Source organism: Neophocaena asiaeorientalis, unplaced genomic scaffold, assembly GCF_003031525.2.
Source record: "Neophocaena asiaeorientalis asiaeorientalis breed wild unplaced genomic scaffold, Neophocaena_asiaeorientalis_V1.1 scaffold594, whole genome shotgun sequence".
NCBI classification, from domain to species: Eukaryota; Metazoa; Chordata; class Mammalia; order Artiodactyla; family Phocoenidae; genus Neophocaena; species Neophocaena asiaeorientalis.
This window is the reverse complement of record NW_020175066.1, coordinates 1,768,529-1,792,758: the sequence shown is the minus strand read 5'-3', so window position 1 is coordinate 1,792,758 and position 24,230 is coordinate 1,768,529. Positions and strand designations below refer to the sequence as shown.

Sequence of the window (24,230 nt, the reverse complement as noted above, 5' to 3'; positions counted from 1 at the left end):
AAGGAGGAGATTGTGTGAAAAAGGGATTAAATGTAAATCTAGAAATTTCTAATAGTATGAGTAAAACCACAATTTAAAAGATAAAAACATGCCGGCATGAAATTTTTTAAAAATGTGTAACATGAATAGAATATTAGACAGATTACGAGCGTATACAACAATACTTTACAGCAGAGGTCCCTAAAGCAGCACAGCGAAGTGATGAAGAGCCTGGGTTTACTGGAGTGACAATACCCAGTCAGAAAGTTGTTTTGGAAAATAAAATGAGTAAGTACATGGAGGGACAAACCATACCTGACAATATTCAATGAATGCTATTATTTTTAAGGTTATCTTTTAACAATGGGGTAAAGTTTGAATAAAACAATAGCCTATAAGCCCCCAGAATATTGGTTGGTATAAGATAAGAGCATAATAAATGTTAGCTGGTGTCGTTACTGTTGCTGCTGCTGTTGTTATTCAGGGAATTCAGGAACTCCATTAACCAGTAAGCAAAACTTCATGTGATTATGCACATGTACATTTTCTTCAGGAAGACATACAGAGTATTCTAAGATTCTCAAAGGGGTCTAAGGGCTTAAAAAACAAGGAACAACTCATTCTCATAAAACATTCTAATCTCTAGAAAATCTCTGCTCTTTATTTAAAATATAAGTACCAATTCACTGAAAAAAAAAATGTAAGATTACTTTCTTTAATGAAAACCTATCAGTTAGTCACTCATTTATATGAGAAAGAAAATATCTGATATTTATGCAAAAAACGTTAAACTGAAATTTAAAATACTGGTTTTAAAACAGATGCATTCAGAAATATTCTATGGAAAATGAAGCAATGTTAAACTAGTTTTTAAGTAGCTTTTCATGTTAAAAAGTAATTTTAAGCAGTATTTTAAATGATCATTTTGGCTATATTTCTTAAAATTGTTAATTATTTTTTCAAAACTGCCATTTATTTCTAGTACCTTTCATTCTCTTTCAATAGGATGGTTCTAATCAACATTTTATTTTAAGCCCTTTTTTTAACTCTACAAGCAAATTTTTAAAAACCTTTAGTTGATTATTATTTTAAACCAGTATCACAGTATACCAATTTAAAATGCCATCTTTTAAAGCATTAGTTTCTGTACAAAAGAGTTAAATCTGATTTACTAAACTTATGCCAGTTAAGGATGGAACTGACTCCAAGAAATCTTTGTTACAGAACCAATTTGGATGCCTTTAAGTGTATTTTAGCTGTTGTCCCTGAAGACTGAGCCATGCAAAGGAAAGAAAGAAGAAATAAAATCACTGGAAGACAAATTACGTGAAAACAAAATCAATGTTCCTTTGGTATGGTTCTGCAGCATATTAAGTATTCACTTTATGTGCTCCTATTTTTATTACTCTCCAAATGAGTACACCCCCAAAATCAATAGTTATAGAATCACATTTCTTGAATATAATGCTAAAACCAATTAGGATTGATTTCACCAGCATCCGAAAAAAAATGGCATCGTGCAGAGATCCATATACGTAGAACCCACAGTATTGATTCCGGCTGTGATTGTTACAGTTGATTTCTGAAGCCTGCTACAGGACAGCTATCAAGACATAGCACATTTATTTGCAAGCATATAAAAAAGAAGTCCCCAAATAAAAGAAGGTTAAAAAAAAAAAAGACTAGTGGAGCTGTGCAATGACAATGATACACTATCAGCTTACTCAGAGAAGTTACAGTGGGAATACACACATTGAATTATACATTACGCGAAAGCACTGATTTATTGTGGTAATAACATCCACCTCATTAAAAGATTCTGCTTTGCTGCAGTTGGAAGGCTACATATTGTTTACTGCTATAAATTAATGGCAGTGCAAAGAAGACTGCAGAACCATCCTAACAATAGATCTGTAATGACAGTGCTGTATATCACAGCTTCCTCAGCAGCTTCATAATAAAATGGAGACAATGTATTGAGCTAATACATTCTACCATGCTGGCCCATATTTTTCTGACAATTGCTTTAAAAGATGAGCTGAATCCAACTATGTTATAATGCTGCAAAACATTTAACTAAGCAAGAGTCAGTCATACACCAAAGTGCATCATAGCATTTTTGAAACATTATCTAAATCAGCATTTCAAGATATTTATTCATCTCTGCAAAAGAACTAAAAGTAAATGCTGATGGTTCCTCTTACTTATACAGTATATTAAGAGCAACAAATGGAGGGCAATTCAGGAAGATGCCTTAGTACTATCATCCTACAGAAAGCTCTTTGTACAATTTAACTGCAAAAGCTTGACAGATTATTTTTCAAAATCAGCAAATTGATTAAAGGAAGAAGATCAAAAATACTGGTCATTTAAAATGGTCATGACTTCCTGGAAAAAATCAATAAAAAATAAGTATTGATTAGAGAGGTATAATTCAAGTTCATAACCAGGTAAATATAAATAGGCTGAGGATATAGAAAAATAATTTTAAACACTACAAAAAGCTAACAAATAGAATTATATTTTTTAAATCTGTAAAATAATAAAAGAACCTTAATCATAACAAGATGAAAAAGTGATTCAAATAAAATGGAATTATTTAAAAATTAGAGTATCAGGACTACCAACACAAGCATTTACGTTAAAAAAAAAAAAGGAAATAAGAACTTGGATTAAAATAGGAAAAGACAAATTAAAGAAAAAAGAACACCAGAACTCTTGAAAATGTATAAATAGCAAAAAAGCAACAACAAAAAAAACTACACATAGGATATATTATTCTCACGAATAGCCAAACTGACAACTGTGGTAGATTGGTAAGTATTGTTTGAAATTCTCATCTGATACCTTTCAGAACAAGATATGCAAAGCAAAACTTTCTAAATCAGGTTTTTAAGAATATTACAATAAAAAAATCTTTTGTTACCTTTTTTGAGAAGTAATTTTGCTAATTATTAGAGGTATAAAAATACTGCATGTAAAGTGCCCAGTTCAGTGCCTGGAATGCAGTAAGTTATTAGTAATAATAATTATTGTTATTTTTCAGCTCATTTGATCAAGAATATTTAAGAAAAAAAGCCATTAAACAAGCCTGATGAAATTAATGTTGTCTATTAAGAAAGAAAGTAATTAAGCATCACAATCATCTAATGGTACATGCAGTACTGTGCATTATCTGTCAGAAGCCTAAGAGTACACAGTAGACATCAAAACTGCATTACGCTATCTCAAAAACATAATCAAAAACAAAATTATCTTTCAAAAGTCCAAAGGGCCTCCAAATTTTACTGTGAAAAGCATATGAAATGTCAAGCAAGTTACAATTATCTAGTACTACATTAATTAAAAACAAATGGTATTGGATTCAAAGGCCCCTATAACCACCCAACACAGACTCCTTCAACTGATTACTAGTAAAAGTTAAGCTGTAAAGACTGTAGTGTTCATACATTCTAAGTTTTTGCTTTCTTTTTAAAAATTTTCTTACCTGAAGTTATCTAATTAATAACCTCCAGCTTACATTTTGTATTTTAGAAAACATTATTATACATTCTCACAATAAACGTGAGCTAGATATCCCTATTTTAATAATGAAGAAAATAAGTATCTTGAATAACCTAGCTCAAAATCAACATAAATCTAGGAAACAAAAGTCAGTACTCAAATCCAGTCTTTGGGCCATTTTATCCATAAACGGTTGTATTATAAAATGTTTTTCCTGATTTCAACAATTTCCCACTTTCTTACACTTCCATTTTTCAAATATGATATTTATTTAACAGGTTTATTTAAAAGACTAATAATGTATATATGTAAAGAGCTCCTGGCACAAAGTACTCAATAAGTATAGCTGCTATTAATGTTGTTGTAATTGTTATTATCACCATCACCAGAATTTCTTTTTCCTTTTGAGATTTATATGTGAACTGTTCCAATTTATATCAACTTTTCAGAAGTGAAGTTCCAAACTGCTGGACCATGGTTACAATTACTAAGAGTAAGAAAGTTGTAGGGAACTGGCAATAAATCTCAGAAATTCTACAAAGTATAGATTTGCTTGAGTTAACAACCTTCTCTTTTTAAAATCTAAGTCTAAAAAGATATTTTTTTCCATGTTTCTGTGAAAGCTTTATTTGGTAATCATTAAACCTTAACATCTGGGGATGAGAAGCAGGAGAGAAGATTAGAGGAAAAGAAAAAGGTCATTATGCAGCAACAGACTCAGAAATGGGGCCGTTGGACACGCTAAAGTACAGTGTATCATAAACATACATTTTGTGGGTTAAGGGCAGAGTGGGGAAGAGCTGTCAAAAGTGAAAATGGGCTCATGAAGGGGAGGCAAAAGAGCATGACTACTTTTAGGATCTTGCTTACGATCTCGATGACTGGCCTAAAGCCATCTGTCAATGTTATCTTCATTTGGTATGATTAGAACACTGGAAATATCCTTTAATTCCAGGACTACACATAAACCCTGTCCGACAACATATAAGAGGGCATACAGGCAAGAGAGGTTATACATTATTATATTCTGGAAGTACGGTAATCCTATAAATAACAAAAAAGAGCAATCACAAAGTGAGGACAAGGAAAAGGTAACAATATGGTTGAACCCAACGTTATATGAATCTGATATTATAAAAATGTCACGTTAAAGGAAAGAATCATGTTAATTAAGTGTAAGGTACTTGATATTCATGAACAAATTAAGCAAAAATCTTCAAATTCAGACAATGAAAGAGGATGGACTATCAGGAAATGTGACATCATAAAAGATGGTCATTTCTGGTTAGAGAATAATGATTTGTTTTGGGAATATTATAGGAAATAACTATGATAAACATATTAAAGAGGCTATTCTATCTGATGACAATGCAATTATTTACTAGCTATACGTGAAGGGTCTAAGAGTCTTAAGTAAATTATCTCACTATATTTACAACAACACCTTAATATAAAAAACTATTAGCATTTCCAATTTACAGGTGAAAAAACTGCATCTGGGAGAAGTTAAATGACTATTAAAGGTTGGTTCCCCAGTCAATAGCAGAGCCAAGATTCAGAGTCACATCTAACTAAATTGACTAGTAAATCCTAGAATAACTACAGTTGTGTGGATTGATGAAAGTGTTGGTACTGAATCTGCAAGGGCACTGGAATCCTTTCATGGGAGGTTTAGATTAAATGCTCTTCTGAAAAAATGTTATTTATGTTTTTATTCCCACCTATATAATGTGCATGGATATCAGTTTAGCAGAAGGCTTCACAAAAGGGGGAGAGAGATGAATATTTTGTCTTGGGGATGCTGAAAAATAGTTGGCAAAAACAGCTTTTGAGAAAGTGAACACGGGCGCCTTCAAGATGGTGGAGTAGTAAGACGTGGAGATCACATTCCTCTGCACAAACACATCAGAAGTACATCTACATGTGGAACAGCTCCTACAGGACACCTACTGAACGCTGGAAAAAGACCTCAGACTTTCCAAAAGGCAAAAAACTCCCCACGTACCTGGGTAGGGCAAAAGAAAAAAGGAAAAACAGACAAAAGAATAGGGATGGAACCTGCACCAGTGGGAGGGAGCTGTGAAGGAGGAAATGTTTCCACACAATAGGAAGCCCCTTCACTGGTGGAGACGGGGGCTGGGCAGGGGGGAAGCTTTGGAGCCATGGAGGAGAGCGCAGCAACCCGGGTGCAGAGGGCAAAGCGGAGAGATTCCCGCACATCGGATCGGTGCCGACCAGTGTTCACCAGCCCGAGAGGCTTGTCTGCTCACCCGCCGGGGCGGGTGGGGCTGGGAGTTGAGGCTCCGGCTTCGGAGGTCGGATCCCAGGGAGAGGACTGGGGTTGGCTGCGTGAACACAGCCTGAAGGGGGCTAGTGTGCCACAGCTAACCGGGAGGGAGTCCAGGAAAAAGTCTGGACCTGCCTAAGAGGCAAGAGACCATTGTTTCAGGATGCGCCAGGAGAGGAGATTCAGAGCACCGCCTAAACGAGCTATAGAGACGGGTGCGAGCCAGGGCTATCAGCGTGGACCCCAGAGACAGGCAGGAAATGCTAAGGCTGCTGCTGCAGCCATCAAGAAGCCTGCGTGCAAGCACAGGTCACTATCCACACCTCCCCTCCCAGGAACCTGTGCAGCCCGTCACTGCCAGGGTCCAATGATCCAGGGACAACTTCCAGGGGAGAACACACGGCGTGCCTCAGGCTGTTGCAACGTCACGTAGGCCTCTGCCGCCGCAGGCTCAGCCCGCATTCTGTACCCCTTCCCCTTTAGCCAGAGCCGTCAAATCAGCTGCTCCTTTAACCCTGTCCTGTCTGAGCAAAGAACGGATGCCCTCAGGTGACCTACATGCAGAGGCAGGGTCAAATGCAAAGCTGAACCCCAGGAGCTGTGCAAACAAACAAGAGAAAGGGAAATTTCTCCCAGCACCTTCAGAAGCAGCGGATTAAATCTCCACAATCAACCTGACGTACCCTGCATCTGTGGAATACCTGAGTAGACAACGAATCAGCCCAAAATTGAGGAGGTGCACTTTAGGAGCAACTATAGTCTTGGGGTTTGCTTTCTGCATCTAATTTGTTTCTGGTGTTATGTTTATCTTAGTTTAATACTTAGAGCTTATTATCATTGGTAGATTGTTTATTGATTTGGTTGCTCTCTTCCTTTTTTAATTTTTCATATATATATATTTTTTCCTTTTTCTTTTTGTGAGTCAGTATGTGTATGCTTCTTCGTGTGATTTTGTCTGTATAGCTTTGCTTCCACCATCTGTCCTAGGGTTCTGACTGTATGGTTTTCTTTTTTTTAATATAGTTTTTACCACTTGTTATCATTGGAGGATTCGTTTTTTGGTTTGGTCTCTTCATTCTTTCCCTCTTTCTTTTATTTTTAATTATTTATTTATTTTAAATATTTTTTTTCTATTTTAATAATTTTATTTAATTAATTAAATTATTTCCTTTCTTTCTTTCTTTTTCTTTCTCCCTTTTCTTCTGAGCCTTGTGGCTGACAGGGTCTTGGTGCTCTGGCTGGGTGTCAGGCTTGAGTCTCTGAGGTAGGAGAGCTGACTTCAGGACATTGGTCCACCAGAGACCTCCCAGCCCCATGTAATATCAAACTGCAAAAGCTCTCCCAGAGATCTCCATCTCAACGCTAAGACCCAGCTCCACTCAACGACCAGCAAGCTACAGTGCTAGACACCCTATGCCATACAACTAGCAAGACCCCACCTATTAGGAGAGAGGTTGCCTAAAATCATAATAAGGTAACAGACACCCCAAGACACACCACTGGATGCGGTCCAGCCCAACACAAAGACAAGATCCAGCCTCATCCACCAGGACACAGGAACTAATTCCCTCAACCAGGAAGCCTACACAACCGACTGAACCAATCTTAGCCACTGGGGGTAGACACCAAAAACAATGGGAACTATTAACCTGTAGCCTGCAATAAGGAGACTCCAAACACAGTAAGTTAAGCAAAATGAGAAAACAGAGGGACACAAAGCAGATGAAGAAGCAAGATAAAAAACCACCAGACCAAGTAAATGAAGAGGAAATAGGCAGTTTACCTGAAAAAGAATTCAGAGTAATGACAGTAAAGATGATCCAAAATCTTGGAAATAGAATGGAGACAATACAAGAAACATTTAACAAGGAACTAGAAAAACTGAAGAGCAAACAAACAACAATGAACAACACAATAAATGAAATAAAAAATTCTCTAGAAGGAATCAATAGGAGAATAACTGAGGCAGAAGAACAGATAACTGACCTGGAAGAAAAAATAGTGGAAATAACTACTGCAGAGCAAAATAAAGAAAAAAGAATGAAAAGAATTGAGGACAATCCCAGAGACTGCTGGACCGATATTAAACGCACCAACATTCGAATTACAGGGGTCAGAGAAGAAGAAGAGAAAAAAAAAACGGGCTAAGAAAATATTTGAAGAGATGATAGTTGAAAACTTCCCTAATATGGGAAAGGAAATAATCAAGTCCAGGAAGGGCAGAGAGTCCCATACAGGATAAAATCCAAGGAAAAACACACCAATACACATACTAATCAAACTATCAAAAATTAAATACAAAGAAAAAAATATTAAAAGCAGCAAGTGAAAAGCAACAATTAACATACAAGGGAATCCCCATAAGGTTAACAGCTGATCATTCAGCAGAAACTCTGCAAGCCAGAGGGAGGGGCAGGACATACTTAAAGCGATGAAAGGGAAAAACCTACACCCAAGATTACTCTACCCAGCAAGGATCTCATTCAGATTCAAAGGAGAGATTATAACCTTGACAGACAAGCAAAAGCTAAGAGAATTCAGCATCACCAAGCCAGCTTTACAACAAATGCTAAAGGAACTTTTCTAGGCAGGAAACACAAGAGAAGGAAAACACTTACAATAACAAACCCAAAACAATTAAGAAAATGGTAATAGGAACATACATATCGATAATTACCTTAAATGTAAATGGATTAAATGCTCCCATCAAAAGACACAGACTGGCTGAATGGATACAAAAACAAGACTCATACATAGGCTGTCTACAAGAGACCTGCTTCAGACCTAGGGAAACAAAGACTGAAAGTGAGAGGACAGAAAAAGATATTCCATGCAAATGGAAATCAAAAGAAAGCTGGAGTAGCAATTCTCATATCAGACAAAATAGATTTTAAACTAGAGACTGTTACAAGATACAAAGAACAAAGACACTACCTAATGATCAAGGGATCAATCCAAGAAGAAGATATAACAATTGTAAATATCTATGCACCCAACATAAAGCACCTCAATACATAAGACAAATGCTAACAGCCATAAAAGGGGAAATCAACAGTAACACAATCATAGTACAGTACTTGAACACCCCACTTTCACTGATGGACAGATCATCCAAAATGAAAATAAATAAGGAAACACAAGCTTTAAATGATACATGAAACAAGATGGGCTTAAATGATATTTATGGAACATTCCATCCCAAAACAACAGAATACACTTTTGTCTCAAGTGCTCATGGAACATTCTCCAGGATAGATCATATCTTGGGTCAGAAATCAAGCCTTGGTAAATTTAAGAAAATTGCAATACTGTCAAGTATCTTTTCCAACTATGAGACTAGATATCAATTATAGGAAAAAATCTGTACAAAATACAAATAAATGGGGGCTAAACAATACACCACTAAATAAGTAAGAGATTACTGAAGAAATCAAAGATGAAATCAAAAAATACCTAGAAACAAATGACAATAAAAACATGATGACCCAAAACCTTTGGGATGCAGCAAAAGCAGTTCTAAGTGTGAAATCTATAGCAATACAATCCTACCTCAAGAAACAAGAAACATCTCAAATAAACAACCTAATCTTACACCTAAAGCAATTAGAGAAAGAACAACAAAAAATCCCAAAGTTAGCAGAAGAAAAGAAATCATAGGGCTTCCCTGGTGGCGCAGTGGTTGAGAGTCTGCCTGCCAATGCTAGGGGACACGGGTTCAAGCCCTGGTCTGGGAAGATCCCACGTGCCATGGAGCAGCTGGGCCTGTGAGCTACAAATACTGAGCTCTGCGCGTCTGGAGCCTGTGCTCCGCAGCAAGAGAGGCCGCGACAGTGAGAGGCCCGCGCACCGCGATGAAGAGTGGCCCCCGCTTGCCACAACTAGAGAAAGCCCTCACACAGAAACGAAGACCCAACACAGCCAAAAATAAATAAATGAATAAATAAATTTATAAAAAAAAAAAAAGAAATCATAAAGATCAGATCAGAAGTAAATGAAAAAGAAATGAAGGAAATGATAACAAAGATCAATAAAACTAAAAGCTGGTTCTTTGAGAGATAAACAGAATTGATAAATCATTAGCCAGACTCATCGAGAAAAAGAGGGAGAAGACTCAAATCAATAGAATTAGAAATGAAAAAGGAGAACTACCAACTGACACTGCAGAAATACAAAGGATCATGAGAGATTCCTACAAGCAACTATATGCCAATAAAATGGACAACCTGGAAGAAATGGACAAATTCTTAGAAATGCACAACCTTCTGAGACTGAACTAGGAAGAAATAGAAAATACAAACACACCAGTCACAAGCACTGAAATTGACATTGTGATTAAAAATCTTGCAAGAAACAAAAGCGCAGGACCAGATGGCTTCACAGGCGAATTCTATCAAACATTTAGAGAAGACCTTACACCTATCCTTCTCAAACTCTTCCAAAATACAGCAGAGGGAGGAACACTCCCAAACTCATCTACAAGGCCACCATCACCCTGATACCAAAACCAGACAAAGATGCCACAAAAAAAGAAAACTACAGGCGTATAACACTGATGATTATAGATGCAAAAATCCTCAATAAAATACTAGCAAACAGAACCCAACAGCACATTAAAAGGATCATACACTATGATCAAGTGGGATTTATCCCAGGAATGCAAGGATTCTTGAATATACGCAAATCAATCAATGTGATAAACCATATTAACAAACTGAAGGAGAAAAACCAATACTGAAGGATCATCACAATAGATGCAGAAAAAGCTTTTGACAAAAATTCAACACCCATTCAACACCCACCCATGATAAAAATCCTCCAAAAAGTAGGCATAGAGGGAATTTAACTCAACATAATAAAGCCCATATATGACAAACCCACAGCCAACATCGTTCTCAATGGTGAAAAGCTGAAACCATTTCCACTAAGATCAGGAGCACGACAAGGTTGCCCACTCTCACCACTATTATTCAACATAGTTTTGGAAGTGTTAGCCACAGCAACCAGAGAAGAAAAAGAAATAAAAGGAATCCAAATCGGAAAAGAAGAAGTAAAGCTGTCACTGTTTCCAGATGACATGATACTATACAGGGGGAATCCTAAAGATGCTACCAGAAAACCACGAGAGCTAATCAATGAATTTGGTAAAGTAGTAGGATACAAAATTAATGCACATAAATCTCTTGCATTCCTATAGACTAATGATGCAAAATCTGAAAGAGAAATTAAGGAAACACTCCCATTTACCATTGCAACAAAAAGAATAAGAGACCTAGGAACAAACCTACCTAAGGAGACCAAAGACCTGTATGCAGAAAACTATAAGACACTGATGAAAGAAATTAAAGATGATACAAACAGATGGAGAGATATACCATGTTCTTGGATTGGAAGAATCAAGATTTTGAAAATGACTATATTACCCAAAGCAATCTACAGATTCAGTACAATCCCTATCAAACTACCAATGTCATTTTTCACAGAACTAGAAAAAAAATTTCACAATTTGTATGGAAACACAAAAGACCCCCAGTAGCCAAAGCAATCTTGAGAATGAAAAACGGAGCTGGAGTAATCAGGCTCCCTGACTTCAGACTATACTACAAAGCTACCGTAATCAAGACAGTATGGTACTGGCACAAAAACAGAAATACAGATCAATGGAACAGGACAGAAAGCCCAGATATAAATCCACACACATATGGTCACCTTATCTTTGATAAAGGATGCAAGAATACACAGTGGAGAAAAGACTGTGTCTTCAATAAGTGGTGCTTGGAAAACTGGACAGCTACATGTAAAAGAATGAAATTAGAACACTCCGTAACACCATACACAAAAATAAACTCAAGATGGATGAAAGACCGAAATGTAAGGCCAGACACTGTAAAACTCTTAGAGGAAAACCTAGGCAGAACACTCCATGACATAAATCACAGCAAGATCCTTTTTGACTCACCTCCTAGAGAAATGGAAATAAAAAGAAAGATAAAAACAAATGGGACCTAATGAAACTTAAAAGCTTTTGCACAGCAAAGTAAGCCATAAACAAGATGAAAAGACAACCCTCAAATGGGAGGAAATATTTGCAAATGAAACAACTGACAGAAGATTAAACTCCAAAATATACAAGCAGCTCATGCAGCTAAATATTAAAAACAAACAACCAAATCCAAAAATGTGCAGAAAACCTAAACAGACATTTCTCCAAAGAAGATATACCGATTGCCAACAAACACATGAATGGACACTCAACATCACTAATTATTAGAGAAATGCAAGTCAAAACTATGAGGTATCCACTCAAACTGGTCAGAATGGCCATCATCAAAAAATCTACAAACAATAAATGCTGGAAAGGGTGTGGAGAAAAGGGAACCCTCTTGCACTGTTGGTGGGAATGTAAATTGATACAGTCACTATGGAGAACACTATGGAGGTTCCTTAAAAAACTAAAAAGAGAACTACCATATGACCTAGCAATCCCACTATGGGGCATATACCCTGAGAAAACCATAATTCAAAAAGAGTCATGTACCACAATGTTCATTGCAGCTCTATTTACAATAGCCAGGACATGGAAGCAACCTAAGTGTCCACTGACAGATGAATGGATAAAGAAGATGTGGCACATATATACAATGGAATATTACTCAGCCATATAAAGAAATGAAACTGAGCTATTTGTAGCATGGTGGATGGACCTAGAGACACTTATACAGAGTGACGTTAAGTCAGAAAGCGAAAAACAAATACCATATGCTAACACATATATATGGAATCTTTAAAAAAAAAAAAAGGTTCTAAAGAACCTAGGGTTAGGCAGGAATAAAGACGGAGACATAGAGAATGGACTTGAGGACACAGGGAGCAGGAAGCGTAAGCTGGGATGAAGTGAGAGAGCAGCATTGACACATATACACTACCAATGGTAAAATAGATAGCTAGTGGGAAGCAACCGCATAGCACAGGGAGATCAGCTGGGTGTTTTTTGTCCACCTAGAGGGGTGGGATAGGGTGGGTGGGAGGGAGACTCAAGAGGGAGGAGATATGGGGATGTATGTATATGTATAGCTGATTCACTTTGTTATAGAGCAGAAACTAACATACCATTGTAAAGCAATTATATTCCAATAAAGATGTTAAAAAAAACAAGTGAACACAAAACATAAACATTGTCACCAAAGTTTATTGCTTTACTTGCCTCTTAACTTTTATATTTGTATATCCACATCTATGAATCCAAATGAAAGCCTTTAATCAATGTGTTGTTGAAACTTTTTAAAGAAGCCAATGAATTTTATTTTGTGCCTCTCTACCCCTGCCTTCCTCTCCCACCCCCAAAGAGAAGAAAATAAAAGAATAGCCCCTGTCATTTAAGTAATATTGCCACTGTTAGGGAGTGCCGGAACTATTTTGTGTCAGCTGTAGCAGCTCTTTTATCTAAATGACAAAAAAACAAACAGACTCATCAACACTTACTCAACCTTGGCTTCTAGGATATTTCATCATGTGCTATATGCAGCTGAGATGCTTTGGCACTTATCTTCACACACTCTACATTTTATTTAGTATTGTCGAGAAAATACTTTCATTGGCACACTATTATGGCTTTTAGAGTTAACAAAGAAGCACTTTTGTTTTGAAGTACCAGCAGATTTTAATCCCTTGAAAACACACGTTCTTCCAAGTGGCAGTAAACAGATACCCCCTATACTATTTCAAGTTAACAAACACATCTTGGGAAAAAGATAGTGTTCCATATTACTTATTGTACCGATGTAGAATCTAAATCATTTTAGAGGCTCACATTGGTAGATTTAGTAGCAATTCCTTCACAGTTCTATGTTATTTAGCTATGGTTCATACTACATGATTTTCACTCTAGGTATTTATCTGTTTGAGAAAGGCACATAAATCAATTAAAATAATCTGATAATCCAATGTCATTGTTGAGCTAAATGCCTGGAAAAACCCAAAAAACAATCTTAACAATCCAAGGTCAACTAAAAAAAAGATGATTTAAGTTATTATGAAAATGACAAACACCCAAAAGACTCAATGCTATTATAACAAAACCTGAGCGATTTCATTTCCTGAGCGATTCACCTATCCAATTAAAGAAACACTTAGGACCCTTAAAATCAGGAGTTCTGGTCCAAAGAAGTGACAAAGGAGGCTGCTGAACTCACTTCTTCCCACAGAGAAATTAAAAATTCAGCTACACATGGAACAATTCCCTCTGAAAGAAATCTAAAACCTAGCTGAGCAACTCTTACACCTTGGGCAAAAAAGAAAAACCCACATCATAACAGGTAGGAAAGGTTATAACACAATCTCATAAACCCCACCCCTGACAGTGACACACCAGCTGACGCACCATGGGGAGGGAATTCACAGCTCATGGATTCTCCCTGAGGAGTGAGTTTGGGACCAAACACCTAGCACCTCAACATTTAGGACTTCCACTTGTGAGACAGGCCCCCAAAACACCTAGCTCTGAAAGCCAATGAGGCTTGCATTCTCGAGACCCACATGACTACACAGGCATACCTCGGAGATACTGCAGGTTTGGTTCCAGACCACTGCAATAAAGTAAATACAGCAATACAGTGAGTCACGTGAATTTTCTGGTTTCCCAGTGCATATAAAAGTCATGTTTACACTATACTGTAGTCTATTCAGTGTGCAATAGCATTATGTCTAAAGAAACAATGTACGTGTTCTAATTGTAAAATACATTATTGCTAAAAAATGCTAACCATCTTCTGAGTCTTCAGTAGTCATAATCTTTTTAACGGTGGAGGGTTTGGAATATTGCAAAAATTACCAAAATACGACAAAGACACAAAATGAGCAAATGCTGTTGAAAAAATGGCACTTATAGACTTGTTCAAGGCAGGGTTGCCACAAACCTTCAATTCGTAAAAAACTCAATATCTGCAAAGCACGATAAAGTAAAGCACAACAAAACAAGATATGCCTGTACAGCAGATAAAGAAAGAACAAAACTAAACAAAACACTGTTCCTAATGGGCTCTCACTCCAAAAGGATGGAATAGGGAAAACAGGAGTATACTGTTTTAAGGTTTGAAGACTATACATGAAATGGTATATTATTATTTGAAGGAAGGCTGTCATAAGTTGAAGACATATATTTCAAACCATAAAGAAACCACTAAACTTTTTAAAAAGAAGTATAAATAACAAGACACAGTGAAGATAAAATAGAATAATAAAAATACATAATCTAAAAGAAAACAGATAAAGGGAGACAAGGTACAAAGAACTGATATAAGGGATAAAAAACAGATGGCAAGAAAGTACATTTAAACTGACTATATCAAAAATTACATTAAATGTAAATGGTCTCAACAACCCAATTAAAATGCAGAGCTTATCAGAATGGGTATAAAAGCAAGACTCCATTATATATTGTCCACAGAAAAGAAATTTAAAAAATAAAGCCAGAGACAGGTTTAAAAAAATGATAGAAAAAGATACTACAGGGCTTCCCTGGTGGTGCAGTGGTTGAGAGTCCACCTGCCGATGCAGGGCACACGGGTTTGTGTCCCAGTCCAGGAGGATCCCACATGCCACGGAGCAGCTGTGAGCCATGGCTGCTAAGCCTGCGTGTCCGGAGCCTGTGCTCCGCAACGGGAGAGGCCACAACAGTGAGAGGCCTGCGTACCACAAAAAAAAAAAAAAAAAAAGAAAAGAAAAGAAAAGAAAAAGATACTACAAGTAATAATCAAAATAACACTGTCATATCAACATCAGAAAAGGTAGACTTCAGAACATGGACTATTACCAGGTATGAAAGGAGACCTTACATAAAGATAATGGAATTCATTTATAAGGAAAACATAACAATCTGAAATGTGTATGCACTGTGTTAGTTTCCTAGAGCTCCTAAGACAAACTACCACAAACTGTGTGGCCTAAAACAATAGAAATTTATTTTCTCACAGTTCTGGAAGTTAGAAGTCCAAAATAAGGTGTTGGTAGAGCCATGCTCTCTTGCAAGCCTCTAGGGGAGGATCCTTCCTTGCCTCTTCCAGCTTCTTATAGCCCCAGGTATTCCTTGACTTCTGGCAACATAACTCCAACTTCTGTTTCCATCACTACATGGTGTTCTTTCCTTTGATGTCTGTTTTAACATGGTGTTTTCATCTTCTTATTATGAAAATACCAGTCATGTTGGAATTAGGCCCATCCTAATCACCTCATCTTAACTTCATTACATTTGCCAAGACCCTATTACAAATAAGGTCATGTCCACAGGGGCCAGGAGTAAGGATTTCAACATATCTTTTGGGGAGACATAATTCAACTCAAACAGGTACCCAGAAACAAATGTTAAAAATAAAACAAAAACAGAGAAATGAAAAAAGATACAGATAAATCTAAATTACAGTTGGAGAAGTCAACACTCCTCCCTCAGTAATCAATAGAACAAGTAGATATAAAATTAGTAAGGATATAGAAGATATTAACAACACTCTCAACCAATTTAACCTAGTTGACATGTATAGAGCACTTTATGTAATAATAGATGAGTATGTATTGTTTTCAGGTACACATGGAGCATTAACCAATGTACACCATGTTTGGAGCAATAAAGCAAATTTCAACTAATTTAAAAGAACTGAAGTCATACAAAGTATGTTCTCCAATCAAAATGGAATTAAACTAGAAATCAACAAGGGAAAGACATCTGACAAATTCTAGGATCTGTGGAAAGGAAACAATACTCTTCTAAATAATTTACGGGTCAATGAGAAAGTCACAGGGAAAATTAGAAAATATTTTGAAAAGAATAAAAATGAAAACACAATATAGAAAAACTTGTTGGACCTTACAAAATCAGTGCTTTGAGAAAAATCTGTATCATTAAATGCTTATATTAGAAAGAAAAAGAGATCTGAAATCAACAGTTTAAAGCTTCCACCTTAAGACACTAAAAAAGAGGAGAAATTAAATCCAAATCAAGTAGAAAGAAAAATAATAAGGGAAGCAAAGGTCACTGAAACTGAAAACAGAAAAAAACAATAGAAACATGAAACCTATAGCTACTATCGTACTTAATGATGAAAGTAAAGGCTTTTCCCCTAAGATCAAAGACAAGGCACTCTCAGCACTTCTAGTTAACATTATATAATGCAGTAAGTATTCATTGGGAGAGGGAGGAAGTCCTAAAGTCTACAAAAAGGCTGCTAGCATGAATAATTGAATCTAGGAAGGTTGTAAAATACAAGGTCAATATAAAAAATTCAATTGTGTTCCCATATACTAGCAATGAACAACTGGAATTGAAAATTTTGTAACCATAAAAAACATGAAAATTTTAAGGATAAATTAACAGAATACGTACAAGAATTGTTTACTAAAAGCCACAGAACATTAGAGAGAAATTAAAGAAAACCTAAACGAATGGAAGATAAACCATATTTATGGAATGGAAGATTCAATATTGCTAATATATCTTTTTTAGTAAAGATGGCCTACTGATTAAGTATAATACCAGTCAAAATCTCAGCAGAATTGACAAGCTGATTCCTATATTTATATGGGAAAAACAGAAAACCTAGCATAGCCAAAACAATTTTGAAAAAGAAGACATAGTTGGATTCACATGACCTGATTTTATGACTAACTATAAAGCTATAGTAAACAAGACAGTGTGGTATCAATACAAGGACAGATATAGAGTCCAGAAATAGACCTACACAATATGTAGTCAGTTTAATTCCAACAAAGGTTCCCAGACAATCATGAGAAAGAAAGTCTTTTCAACAAATGGTGTTGGAAGAACCGGACTTGCATTTGTAAAACAAATGAACTTCAACTGTTATCTTGCAACTATGATAGATTATAGATAAAAATAAGTAGCATCAGCAGCAACAGTAGAAGAGGGTAATAATAATTATGTTTGACACAATTTGTTTTTAGAAAAGTCAAATCACTGTTAGGTAATAATAAGCATGTAGTCAACTAAATAATGTACATCAGCAGCTTTAAATTTTTCCAGTAAGACAGGCTCCAAATATATACACGTAGACGTGAATTCACAGGCCTCCTGCAGTAAACCCATAGTCCCACCTTCAAGTGACCTGAGGCTATAGGTTGAAAACAACTGCTACATCTTTATCTTCCTTTCCACCAATAAGACTACTGACATTTATATTTCGAACTCCGACTTATCTTCATCCTCTCTTCTTCCTGTTTTTTTTTAATATTGTATATTTCTAAGCCTAAATGTAAGATGTCACATTTTTTCTTTGTATTTCACTAAATATTTTACATGAGTATTTCATTCTGAAAAATGATTTAAAACTTTATATTTTAATTACTGCAATGCAAGCTGTATGATCAATTTGTAATATTGGTGAAACTGTCAAACAAATCAGGTCCTAGAACAGAATCCTGGAAAGATGGCCTAAAGAGGATGATACCTCAAGTTTATAAAGGGCATTAAACAGTGGAGTTGTAAATGATACAACAATTCTGAATGCTATGAATGTCTTCTAATCACCTTGTCCGTATTTCAGAAAGGTAGCACTCAGATTTTCCAATCATTTGCTGGTTGACGTTATAAATCATGAACTCAGTTTTTTTAAAAACTCCTTTTCTGAAAGTGGGACAGTCTAAAGTTAAGTCACGCAGACATAAGATGTTTCACAGTCACATAGAAATGTGTCACAGTCACACAGATATAAAACTATTCTTGTATAAATGGTTCCTACATAACATTCATTTGGTTGTAAAACTCTAAAAGTAGGGACTATTTCATTCACCTTTGTTTCTCACAGTTCTCAGAACAATGTCTACAAAAGGTACCCAGAAAATGTTTAATAATCAATTATTTGAATAAAAACATTTATTCAATATAAACAGGGTACTATAAACCTTTGTTTATGTTGAAAAAATGTGCTTATTCTAATAAATGGACTTGGAGAATAAAGATTTGGACAGGAATGTGGACATGTGACTAAAAGATACGTTACTACTTACCCACTATAAAAAGCAGACTATTACACATTCACATAAAATAAGTTTTGACTATCACAGGGAAATATAAGAATGAGAAGTTGACACAAAGATATAAAGAAAGCTCCAAATGTATATAGGTTTTTAAAATGTCTTCCTACTATATTTACTCTCTTAGAAAAAAATACTCCAGCCTGAAATCAGAAGTATAATACCACAGCTTATTCAACTTAAAAAATTTTTTTCTAGGTGTTTCGAAAACAATTTTTATGTGAATTTATGGCTAAGTACATGTTCCTTACTCAGGATCTACCCAAGTTAGTACACCCAGCACTAAACTAAGAAAACAGGAAGTACTATGGGATAAAACTGGTAATGCTATGTAAATAAAACAATTCATTTATAAATAATAATAAATGATCACTCCACACCACAGTAACTTAGGATGATTTGAGAATAAATACTTAACTTTGAGAAGGATTATTGGACTGGCAGTGTGTTGCTGGTACATGTCAAGATTATTCATCTCCCTGACAGTAATATTAACCACAATCCATTTCAGTTACTTCACTTTATCATTTTCTGACTAATGTTAGAGAAACAATGTCACTGAAGGCTGCTTAAACTAAGTGTAGGCTTAACCTCTGTTACAGTCATATAAAAACTTCCACTAGAAGGTAACTTCCAGTAAAAAAACAAATCTGCTATACAGAGTGCTAATACTTTAAAAATACAAATTAAAAAAAATAATCATACAAAACCAATAGATTGTTTTCCTAATTTAAAAACAAAACTTCAGTAAATCCTCTAAACACACCACAATATATTGCCCTGTGTGTGTATGTTCACATTTTGCTAAACTTAATTTTAAATTGTGAGGAAAAAGTTGCACAGCCATATTTTAAACAAAATATTATCACATTGAACATGTAATAATTTAAAGTTTTAAAAGGTCAGTGTACCCATGAAAAATTTTCTTCAGTATTATACAAATACTACATAAAAAGCAGTTTGCTATATAGGATCCCCCAAATTAAGTACTTTGCTAAAGGTCCCTTCTAATAAATGGAGGCAGGCTGACACAAGTCTATCTAAATACAAAAATTTCCTACTCTGGTTCTTGAATTTTACCTTTCCAGGCTATTTCCCCTTTCATTTTGGATGTTCCTTTTAGAAAACATCTGCACTTACACTCTACTTTCTATAAAATCATTTTCTTTTTCTATTAATGTAATAGTTTTTCTCTGTGAGGGTATTTATTCTTGCTTTGTTTTTAAGGCTTCTTCTGCTTCTTAAATTGTCTTTGTTTCTTCCGGTTTCTTTTATTTTTCTATTCCATTTAGTCTCTGTTGTCCTTCACACTGAAGGCTGTCTTTAAATGTCTGCTACCTTCATTTTTAAGAATGAGGCACGAAAGAGCTGACTGAAGTACACTGAAGTACACTTTTAATAAGCAGCATGTGAACGGGTAGACTTCACTGAAGAGAAATCAGGTGGGCTCCAAGTAGGATCCTTAAATGTCGGTACTTTTCAGGTCTTTTCTCTTGAGCCAGTCAGTATGTCCAAAGAGTAACACAATTTTCTGTCTTACAGGGTGGGGCTGGTACAAGCCTGGCTGTCGGAGTTCCGATAGCATGACAGCAAAAGGGGTCTGGGGGCCTTCACCATTCAGTTCTTAAAGCTTTCTGTTAATCCTCCTGTTTTCCATTCCTTACCCTTCAACTCTCCCTCTGCTGTTTTTGTTGTTCTCAAATCAGAAACTTCTCCAGTACAATTTCTCCAAAAAGTAAACCTCTAGTCTTTTGCCAAGATGAAGGTAAAAGTAGTTGCATATTGGAAAGAAGTATAAATGCAGGTATTCAATGTAAACTATTCTGGTTATATCTAAAGTCTACCAGTTCAGTGATAGGGACAGATCTGAGATCAACTCATAGCCTGAACACTTGGAAAATGTATGACCTTAGAGAGTTTCTTAACTTCACTATATCTTAGTTTCATTATGTGTAAAATAAAGATAATAACACATTCCTTACAGTGTTGTTGAAGGGATTAAAGAAGGGCGCTTATACAAAATGTTTGTTAAAGGCACCTACTAGGGCTTCCCTCACAATCCTACAAAAAGATTCTAACCTTTCCCAATATCATTTTTTTGCTGACTGGACTATAAACGCCCCAAGGCCAGGGAATGTAATTTATATCAAAATCCCTAAGATCCATGTGGCATATAACAGTATATTTGATGCCAAGATTAAAATATTTTTAATATATTTTGTCAGCCAATAAAAAATAGCCAGATGTGGGGTAATTCTAAATTTCTTTCTCTGCCATTATGTTTTATTTAAATACTTTAAGATCCACTATTTACTGTTATAATACAATAACGTTGTTTTATTTTTTTAACTTTGAATTCCTTTGGTTTTGACTGAAGCCCAATAAATAGAAAAACAAAGTAAAAGCTATAACCCCTATCATTTTAAAACAATATTGCCCCCCCTCCGCCAAAAGAGTGTTCTTTTCCCTCTGTGACATCTAGATGGTATACTGATTCCCAGTATATCTGTTACAGAGCCTACTAAAAGGACTGGCATTCGTCAGAAACAGCACTTAAAACTTAAAGAGATAAAGAAGTGCTGTCTGATCAACAACAGTTAAATGTCGGTAGTCAATTCCAGGTCAAGATGAATGCTGTATATTAAATGTGTGTGTTAGGAGAAATATCTCACATATAAAAACACACAACCAAATGGTAGGAGATAAAAAGGAGACAGGAGGCGGGGTGGGGTGGTGGTGGAAATCATCTACTTTTGCTTTAAACAAAGAGAGAGAGAGAGAAAAAACACAATAAATACAAGGACAAACAATAGCAACTCATCAATCAGTAAATAAATTCAGAACAGCCTTGTCATTCAGTTCTCTTCAGTTATCTCAGAATGTACACTTTAGAAACATTTTGATCCAGACTAGAGCAATGAAAGCTGCTAGTTTAACAGAGTGTGGATGGTACAACATTGTAAGATAGGTTTAAAACAAACAAACAAACAAACAAAAACCTATGATTAACTGGGACATGGACCAAAATTTAAAATACAGTTTGAAGATCTGATAATAGTAAACTTTCCTCAAATTTCTACACTGCAAGGTACGAATTAGGAGATAGTGGTGTAGGGTCATTTTCCCCTAACGTTTACTTTTCTTGATTCTTAAACAAAATAACAGCTCACATTGTGCTTGCACTCTACAGTTGAAAAATGCATGATTTTTCTTTTCCCTCTACATTGAACTCTTTCTTTCAGTATTTTCCTTCACTTTAAGAATGTGAGCTCTAATAAATATTAAATACTTGATTATACGTTGGCCAGTCCTGCTTTTTCCCCCCAATCTTCAGTTATTTTTTACTAAAATAGTAACTTAGAAGATTTTATTTTATCTAATCTCCAGAAACTAAGAGTCCCTCGCACACACTATTACTCAATGAACAATCAATAAATGAGAAACACAAATGAATGCTCGAGTAGTAACATCAGGTATTCTCTAGATTTAAGCAAACATTCAGCTTTTTCATAAAACAGGCTTAGTCAAAAAAGCTTGGGGCATAACCTGGGACAAACACACCAGGAGTAGGCAATTGGGAAAAGCTTTCCTTTTTCAAGCAATGGAATGCTGGTTGTCTCTTACCATGCATTTCAGCATGAGAGGTGAAAAGCAACTTGATGAAATAACATCAAAACAGACGTAGCAATTGATGCCAAACGTACAAAGCAGTATAGCATACTGCAGCGTTTCTCAAGGTTTCTGGGCCAAAACTCATAGTAAGAAATCTGTCACTTCAAATCATAACCCAACACACACACACACACACACACGCACACGCACATGCACACGCACACGCACACACACCCGTTATGCAGAAGATTCATACATGATGCACATTACTTTCTTTTTTTAATGTAATGCTATACTATTCCATTCCTTTTTTAAAATGCTACTTGTGAACTGCATAGTGTTTAAATTCTGGTTCTATCCACTAGCTGTGTGACTTTGTACAACTTGCTTAACCCCATGGTGCCTCAATTTCTGCCCCTGTCAAGACAATAATAACGTTACCAATCTTAGAAGGCCTTTGTGAGGGTTAAAAGAATTAACACATGTGATATTCTTAAATAAGAGCCCGGCATATACTAAGTCCTTAATAAACATTAGTTAACAGTAATAAAGTGAGATGTTCCTACCTTCTGAAATTTACAGCTGAGTTTTGCAAGATTTCACTTGGAAATGGATGGTTCCATTTCAATCTAACAACATACTTGTTTTTTGGAATAGGTATCCAGGTATATACATTAAATATTCCAAAATAACTGTTGATCAATTAGAACAGAAATGATTGTACCTGATTATCTTGATTTTTCTCACTTAGAAAACTGGCTTACACAACTAATCTCCTACTAAGGAAAAAAATAAATAAATAAATCACAATAGCACAAAAAAATCTTACTAACCCAAGGAAGCCCTGGTACTGAAACACTCAGCCATCATAATTTGTTTTTATGGTATGACACTTTGTAAATATATTCTTGTCCTAATTATAACTTCTTATAAAGAAAAGACAAAAAAAATGTTCTTATCTCTTCCAAGGAGACTGCCAAATATAAAAATCAGTGTGTATTTGTAAAATATGGATTAATGTCACTTCAAAGTTTATGCATGGTTAGATCTGTCTTCTCATCAGTCAGAATTTCAGACTAGTGATGAAACAACAGGGAAGGTGGAGAAAAAAAATCAACTTCAAAACTGATCTCTACTTTTTTCAGCTTTAAAGGAATAAATTAAACCATTATGTTAAATGAGGAGTTTCTCAATACAAGGAAATATTAAATTTTCATTGTGATTTTCAGACTAGACATTTTTTTTGCACTGCCCCATTTAGACTTTCTTTTTGAAGAGAATGATCAGAAACATAATACAGAAGAAAGGGTGTTGATTACATTAATTCAGCTTCAAAAAGAGAATTCCCTGTGCAACATGGAAGAGATTACCAAATAAAATTGTATCAATGCTACTAAAAGTCCTCTGAAAACCAGCTTTGGGGAAATTAAATGGACATAAACACACATAAATAATTCAATGCATTTTAAAGCTAGTCAGGCTATACTATCTTAAGAAGGAGGGTAAGCTCTGTTTATATTTTAAATTAAGCTTTGCACACGTTTCCTTTGATTTCACAAGTTTATTTAAACAAATAGTAATGTTTGCTAAATGTATACTATGGGACAAACTTCAATATAATTCTAGTATAATCGTTTTTCATACAGATATAGCTCATTTTATGTATGTGATGCATTCCTGAAAATATGTATATAAACAGATATTTCAAAATGGAATCATACTGTAAACATTAGGCAGATTTTAATACCAATAGGAATGAGACACATTTTATAAAGTAAACAATGTTATACATGGAAAGTACAACTTTCAA

The 24,230-nt window shown here is 35.4% G+C and overlaps 1 protein-coding gene across 3 annotated transcripts in view; it reads right to left on the bottom strand.

Moving 5' to 3' along the window:
• Positions 1-24,230, bottom strand: part of LRBA (LPS responsive beige-like anchor protein) — a 723,035-nt gene that overhangs the window by 168,814 nt on the left and 529,991 nt on the right. The gene's annotated exons all lie outside the window — the stretch shown is intronic.